At 38.3% G+C, this 7346-nt stretch overlaps 1 pseudogene; it reads right to left on the bottom strand.

The window, feature by feature from the left end:
- Positions 1–2852: 2852 nt before the first annotated feature.
- LOC134306858 (5S ribosomal RNA) lies at positions 2853–2961 on the bottom strand (annotated as a pseudogene).
- Positions 2962–7346: the final 4385 nt, after the last annotated feature.

Below are 7346 nucleotides of genomic sequence, written 5' to 3'. Positions count from 1 at the left end.
CTGCTCCTCGTGTCCACGTTCCTCTACAACCCAAAATCAGCTCCACAATCACATCAAGAGCTGCAACCATGATAAATATGAGACTCTGGTGAAGATTAAGACTGAACATGAGGATCTGACGCCCACCAGAAGCTCCAGTAATCAGCAAACGTCCTCTGGTACTGTCAGCATTAACACCTCTCTCAGTCCCACACAGGAAGAAGGAAACGTCTGCTCACAGTGTGGGAAGAGCTTCAGGTACCAGAGTAATCTCAAAATCCACCAGCGCATTCACACTGGAGAGAAACCGTATCAGTGCTCTCAATGTTGGAAGAGTTTTAATCAGCATTGTCATCTCAAAAAACACCAGCGCATTCACACTGGAGAGAAACCGTATCAGTGCTCACAGTGTGGAAAGAGCTTTAATATACAGATTCATCTCAAAACACACCAGCGCATTCATACTGGAGAGAAACCGTATCAGTGCTCACAGTGTGGAAAGAGCTTTAATATACAGATTCATCTCAAAACACACCAGCGCATTCATACTGGAGAGAAACCGTATCAGTGCTCACAGTGTGGAAAGAGTTTTAATCGACAGGGTAATCTCAAAACACACCAGCACATTCACACTGGAGAGAAACCGTATCAGTGCTCACAGTGTGGTAAGAGTTTTAACAGTCAGGAATCTCTCAAAAAACACCAGCGCATTCACACTGGAGAGAAACCGTATCAGTGCTCACAGTGTGGAAAAAGCTTTAATATACAGAGTAATCTCAAAAAACACCAGCGCATTCACACTGGAGAGAAACCGTATCAGTGCTCACAGTGTGAGAAGAGTTTTAATCGACAGGATACTCTCAAAACACACCAGCGCATTCACATTGGAGAGAAACTGTATTAGTGCTCACAGTGTGGAAAGAGTTTTTATACAGTCTAGTCTCAAAATCCACCAGCGCATTTACACTGGAGAGAAACCATATCAGTGCTCACAATGTGGAAAGAGTTTCTATAGACAGAGTGAGCTCAAAATACACCAGGGCCTTCACACTGGAGAGAAACCATATCAGTGCTCACAGTGTGGGAAGAGTTTTAATCAACAGAGTGTTTTCAAAAGACACCAGCGCATTCACACTGGAGAGAAACATTATCTGCATCCGGAATCAGATACTAACAGAGTCGGTACTAGATTTTAATCAACAGAGTTTGTGCTGTTAATACAGTTCATGTGGTAAATGTTTACTGTTTGTTTAAGAGTCGTTTGGTAACTGATGATGATTCATTGTAGCGGTTCACTAAGTGAAGCGATTCGTGTACGAGAATGTAGTGGAGCCTCGTGAAGTTCATTTCATGCCTTTGGATGCATTGTGGGTATGTTTATTTGTTAACAGATGTTTTAATTGATGTTTATTAAGAGTATTAGTTGATTATGTATTACATGCTTGAATCAGGTTAGCTCATGATGCATTAAGTTAAATGAATTCGCACATGTTGGATCATTAGTATTGAAATGCATAACTTGGAATAATATGCATATGGACTTTAAACTTAAATATTATTTGATATTCATGTCTTGATGTGCTGAAGTTTATAAACGTGTTGTTTTTACTTCTTTTAGTTTTAAACTACTTCCAGTTTGCCATTAAACAGAGTTGAACTAAACATCTTCTACAGCGTGGTGATTGGTGGAGGAGTTATCTATCTGCCAGTTTATGCAGGGCGTATAAAGGTTGCAGAATAGAGTTAATACACCAGCACATTCACACTGGAGAGAAACCGTATCAGTGCTCTGTGTGAGAAAAGCTTTAATATACAAAGTGACCGTAAAATACACCAGCGCATTCACACTGGAGATAAACCATATCAGTGATCTTAGTGTGGATCCAAGAGTTTTAATCAACATTGTCATCTCAAATTACACCAATGCATTCACACTGGAGAGAAATTGTATCTGAACTCTGTAAACACTGTAACACACAGGAATCAGACTCAGATTATCAGATGATCAGATTGTAAAAGGTAGAAGAAAGAACAGAGTTAGAGAAGCATGTTGGAGAACTAAACATGACATTAGAGGAACTGCTTGGAAGAACGTCTAGGACTGACTGTAGTCCTCTCTAAAGCTACCTGAGCGATACAGTGCTAATGGAAATTTATTAATGCTAAGCTGCTGTTAAACCATGCCATTATTTTAATTAGCCAAACTTAATGACCCTTCTGTAAATGGTTTAATGTGCACACTGCTGCTACTGGCTTGTTTTTCTTTTCTACAATGTAAGTTCATACCTTCAGGTTCATGTTATTTGTCTGTGTTTTGTTCATTCATATGAATGCTGTGTACTTTGGTCAGTGGAAGTAGTTTTATAGCTTTATAAAAACATTGTACTTACTTACTATTTCCATTCTTGCAGGAGTGTGTGTTTACCTTCCACTTCAATAGTGAGGCGTGTCCAGCCCTGCTACACAAACATTTTTGTCCCTGTTAAAAACTTTAGCAAGTTAAAATAACTCATGTCCTGACCCCTGCATACCAAAAACAGTCGCCATTGCAGGTTTACAAAAACACTTTGGACAGAAGAGCCATAAACACTTTCACTTATAAACACTTTTATATTATACAAATAAAATAATAATAATGTTACAAATCTGTACCCAAGTAACAAGCTGTAATTTATTTCTAGCACCACTAGATGGAGACGATGTCTGTACAACATTTTAATCTTCACTTTAAAAGTCAGTTGAATGTGTTTTACTGTAGTAAGAATGAAAGTATGAGCTGATCTTTGTCTCATTGTGTAGCTTTGATGAAGAAAAAGCCGCTGGGTCAGTGTGTAACAGGAGGTTTGGAGTGAAGGTGGGTGTGTGTGAATAAAAGCTTCCAGCACCTGGTATTCCCAAGCGGTCTCCCATCCAAGTACTAACCAGGCCCGACCCTGCTTAGCTTCCTAGATCGGGTGTTCTCAGGAAGGTGTGGCCGTAAGCGAGAGATGCTGTAAACAAGCTGCTTCTTATAGACGTCCGTCGTTCAGGCTTTCTAAATAAATAAATAAGTAATTAAAACCTTAAAATTGTTAGTTCGTTAAATTTCAGGTGTTGTTTATGTAAACAAAAATATCAAAAGGACGACTAATGAAATTTATTTATAAATAAATATAAAGTTTTACACTTTATGTTGATATTAATTAAAATAATAATACTAATAAGTCAGAAGGAAAGATTTATGGTGTTCAGGAAAATTCACGTCTTTAAAAGCACCACGTTTTGTTCAACTCTCTTGAGTTTTGCTCAGTAAAATGCCAATAAAAAGACAAGAGTTTCTTACATTTACACTGATTCTTATTCCACTGCAGATATGAACTCAAGATATTTCATGTTTTATCAGGTCAACTGTTATGATTCAAGAATAAATAAAGGCTGATGCTTTTAATCTCATATTTTCCTAATACTTTCATTCTACACTGTCTAAATTTCTTTTAGTCTTCTGCCATTAGGTGAAATGAAGCCCGAATTAAAGATGGCAGAAGAACAGGGTGGTATTCTTACTTTCAGTTATTAAATTACTCAGGTTAGAAAGTCCTGATACACAGCACATGCTTACCTGACTCTCTCTCAGCCATGCTACCTTTAATCGTTAAAGAGGCTGTGGCCCGTACAGGGATCGAACCCGCAACCTTGGCATTATTAGCACCACGCTCTAACCAACTGAGCTAACCGGTGTTAGGATGAATCTTTTGTCGCGAGGTCCTGAAGAAAGCAGTCGGGAAGTCCAGAAAGTACTCTTTAAAACACTTTATTAAGTGTAAAAATGATCTGTGAATATATGCCAGAGCTAGGCCGATCGGCGCTCTTTTCTCCTGCAGTCTAGAAACACAACCACCAAAGCAAGAGAGCCAGCTTCTCAACGCGCCTCTCTTTTTAAACTAGTCTAGGCTCCTCCTCCGCCGCTGCTGTTGGAGCCAATGAAATGTGCTAAAAAGCCCAGGGCTCCGCCTCCCCCCCTCAGTAGGAGTCAGGGAGGGATCCGGGTCACGGCGCCATTTTGAACAAAGGGAGCATGCGCAGCGCCATTTTGAACAATAGGCCATGCGGCCTGGATGTCGTAAAACTTGGAAAAATGCCGTAAAACTTCCCATATTGAATTTATGTTTAATAATGATGTTTAATAATGATGTTATGTTCCAAAAATCCTAACACCGGCCAGTTCATCTATGCTCTTAAGATCTTTGTACATAATTCTACACTAACCCCATTCAACCAGCTGCATGGCAGCACAAAAACCATTTGAGAGTCTGCACACTTACAGTGAAGATCTGCAGAAATGAGCAGCTCCTAAACTGAATTTGGTTGTTATTGCGCCAGAAATGCAGCAGTTTCATGTTATTTTAATGATCTGAGATCTCAGTCCTATTTCAGACATCACTGTCTAGTCATTTTTTTATGTTCAGACTTTTTTTAATACACATCTAAGAGGTTTTGTAGGTTCTTATATGTGTGTTCTGTTTAAACTATATATTTCTTAAAGTTCTTGACTGCGCTTAATGCCACCAACCAGTGACTGGAGCAGATACGACTCAGGTCCTAGGATTTGTACGTGTAGATTCTGGGTTTTAGGAAGTTGAGCTACTGTTAATATTTTTTCCCAGTTGAACTAAAAACAACCTGAATTGATGTTTTAATTGTTCATTAAGACTTCACTAAGAGTTATTACCATCAAGCAAATGTAAAGCATATTTCTATATGAAGAGCATCTGTTTCCAGATAATATACACTGAGGTTTAAAGCATAATGGAGCGGGTTCAGTAATTGTGTAGTAGTTTAAAAGCGACAGCAAGTCTGTGTCTGTTTCTGTTGCTTATTCTGAATTTTGTTTGTTTGTAAACTGTTAATTAGTTCTTAATCTGGTTGTGATGTTAGTGAATTAAACCTACATCTCTCTGATGGTCTGACCGATGAGCTGTCTGTTCTGACATGCTGCTTAAGCCTGGCTAGCTCAGTCGGTAGAGCATGAGACTCTTAATTTCAAGGTTGTTGGTTCGAGCCCCACGTTGGGCGACTTCATTTAACATCTACAGAAACCAAAAGGACGTTCTTCCACTTTGGACAGCCGGTCTCCAGTGACTTATCAGGAGGATATTTGTGCTTGTAGGACTGTTGTTTACTGGATGTTTATCAGTTACTTATTTCCACTATTCTGTGGGACTACACATTGTTTTTGTGTCTCATATCCGTTTGATCAACAGGCAGGTTGTGCAATAAAAGACACTCGTCCCTGGGTGGACTCGAACCACCAAGCTTTCGGTTAACAGCCGAACGAGCTAACCGATTGCGCCACAGAGACATGTGCACAGCTGTTTCATTGGATGGTACACACGGGTCACATGACTTGCTAACGTTTAAGTCAGGCTAATAAACAGTGTAATACTCAGTGTTGCCAGCTTAGCTATATTTAGCGAGTTTTCAGACCCTCTAGAGACTTTTTCTGGTGCTATTGGAGACTTTTGGAGACTCGGACGTGAGAGCACATATCGTTCTGCAGTTACTGTCCTCACCGAGCAGCGGGTGCTGCTGTTGTTCTGTTGATTTATTTTACCCAATACCATCGATTTGTCCTACCGAGCATGTGCACATCTGTTTTTGACTCGTTGAGTGGAACGCCTATAATTCTGTGCTTCCTTTGCCTAATTTCTTTCTGCTAGCGGTTAGTAATGTGTGGTTTTAGTTTTAATTCCTTTAAAAGTGTAAAGTTTAAGTGTATGTAATGCTGTTATTATGTGACTAATTTTGTATTCTATTTTAGAACTATGCAAGGTGCTCAAATTATACGTGATTGCATACAGTTGAATAACAGTTGTTTATCTAATGCTATGTGTTAACGTTTTATTTAACCACGTTTATACATGCGTTCAGTGATACATCTAGGAAAGCCAATCATTTTTAAATAACCATCTGCGACCTTAACATTACGACAACACAAAATGTATTCGGTTATTTTTCAGTTTTGTGCTTTCTTAGCAGTTCAGCTGATACAGTAAAGGTCGTGTCTAATAAAGTTCATTACTGAGTGAATATGTTGAGCATTTATTATGTTAGCTTGTACTTAGCTGTTTGTATACATAAAACTATTTTTGTTGCTTTTCCCTTGTCAGTTCAGGTCTAATGATTTGTTCCTTATTCCATGTTTTTGTAGCTATAAATAAGATCTGTGTGATCTATAGATTTCTCACTGGGATCTTATCCAACAGGGTCTGATAAATCACAGAGGCAAAACTTTAGAAGATATTCCTCATAGAGGGTTAGACTATTATTTACTACATGCCTGAGATACATGTAAACATACTACATTTTTACTATATGAGATACAGATCAATGGATCTATTGAGATGTGCTACCTATAGTTTACAATAATATATAGACCTATCCACATGTGCTAACCCTTATGCAAATTAGGCGATGGCGTCATTTAGCGACTTCTAACGACTTTTAGGACAGCCAATAGCTACTTTCCTTACTGAGGAGTTGGCAACACTGACAGTGACCCACAGTATCCTCAGTGCAGGACTATCAGCTAATCACACAAATACCACAGAAACAACCGGGAAAGTAAAAACACAAGTTTAGTAATTAGTGCAAAATGAAGAAACTGTAAACATGAAACATGAGGAACAGCGGAGCCAAAATACAGAAAAGGTTCAGAGCTTTTACTTCATCAGATAGTTTATCAGTTAAACATAAAGCGTAAAACCATGAACACTATTTATAAATAAATACATTTCTTTAGTCGCCCACTTGAGATTTTTGTTTACATATGCCTGAAATTTGACAACCTAACCTAAACAGTTTTAAGCGTTTAATTATTTATTTATTTAGAAAGCCTGAACGACGGTCCTCTATAAGAAGCAGCTTGTTTACAGCGTCTCTCGTTTACGGCCACACCACCCTGAGAACACCTGTTCTCGGAAGCTACACTCTAAAAAGTAATGTGTCATTTTTTCTACACAACTGCTGTGTCCTGTGGTCTGTAACATGTTTTGTGTCATTTCTGGCCACTTCTTACACAGACGCGTGTAAAGTAACTCCAATAGTTAGTCTACACATTTATGTGTAGAACTGTGAGAAAATACATTGCGTAAAAATATATTTGTTGGATAAAAAAATTTATTTCTGACTAGAAACATAGATTATTTCACATGGAAGATTAAAAATAAATTAATTAATAAAAAATATGCGTTAATCACATTTCTCCTATCATGTATATCTGTGTTTCATGCTTGATTTCCTCTTCTTGGACCATGCAAGGAAAGGAGCAGGAGCAGTATGTTTTATTAATGTTTATTTAGTTCATGTTTATCAGTGTTTTGTTGTGTGTT

Source organism: Trichomycterus rosablanca, unplaced genomic scaffold (assembly GCF_030014385.1).
Source record: "Trichomycterus rosablanca isolate fTriRos1 unplaced genomic scaffold, fTriRos1.hap1 scaffold_230, whole genome shotgun sequence".
Classification (NCBI taxonomy): domain Eukaryota; kingdom Metazoa; phylum Chordata; class Actinopteri; order Siluriformes; family Trichomycteridae; genus Trichomycterus; species Trichomycterus rosablanca.
The sequence above is the reverse complement of the archived record's forward strand: the minus strand, read 5'-3'. Positions and strand labels throughout refer to the sequence as shown.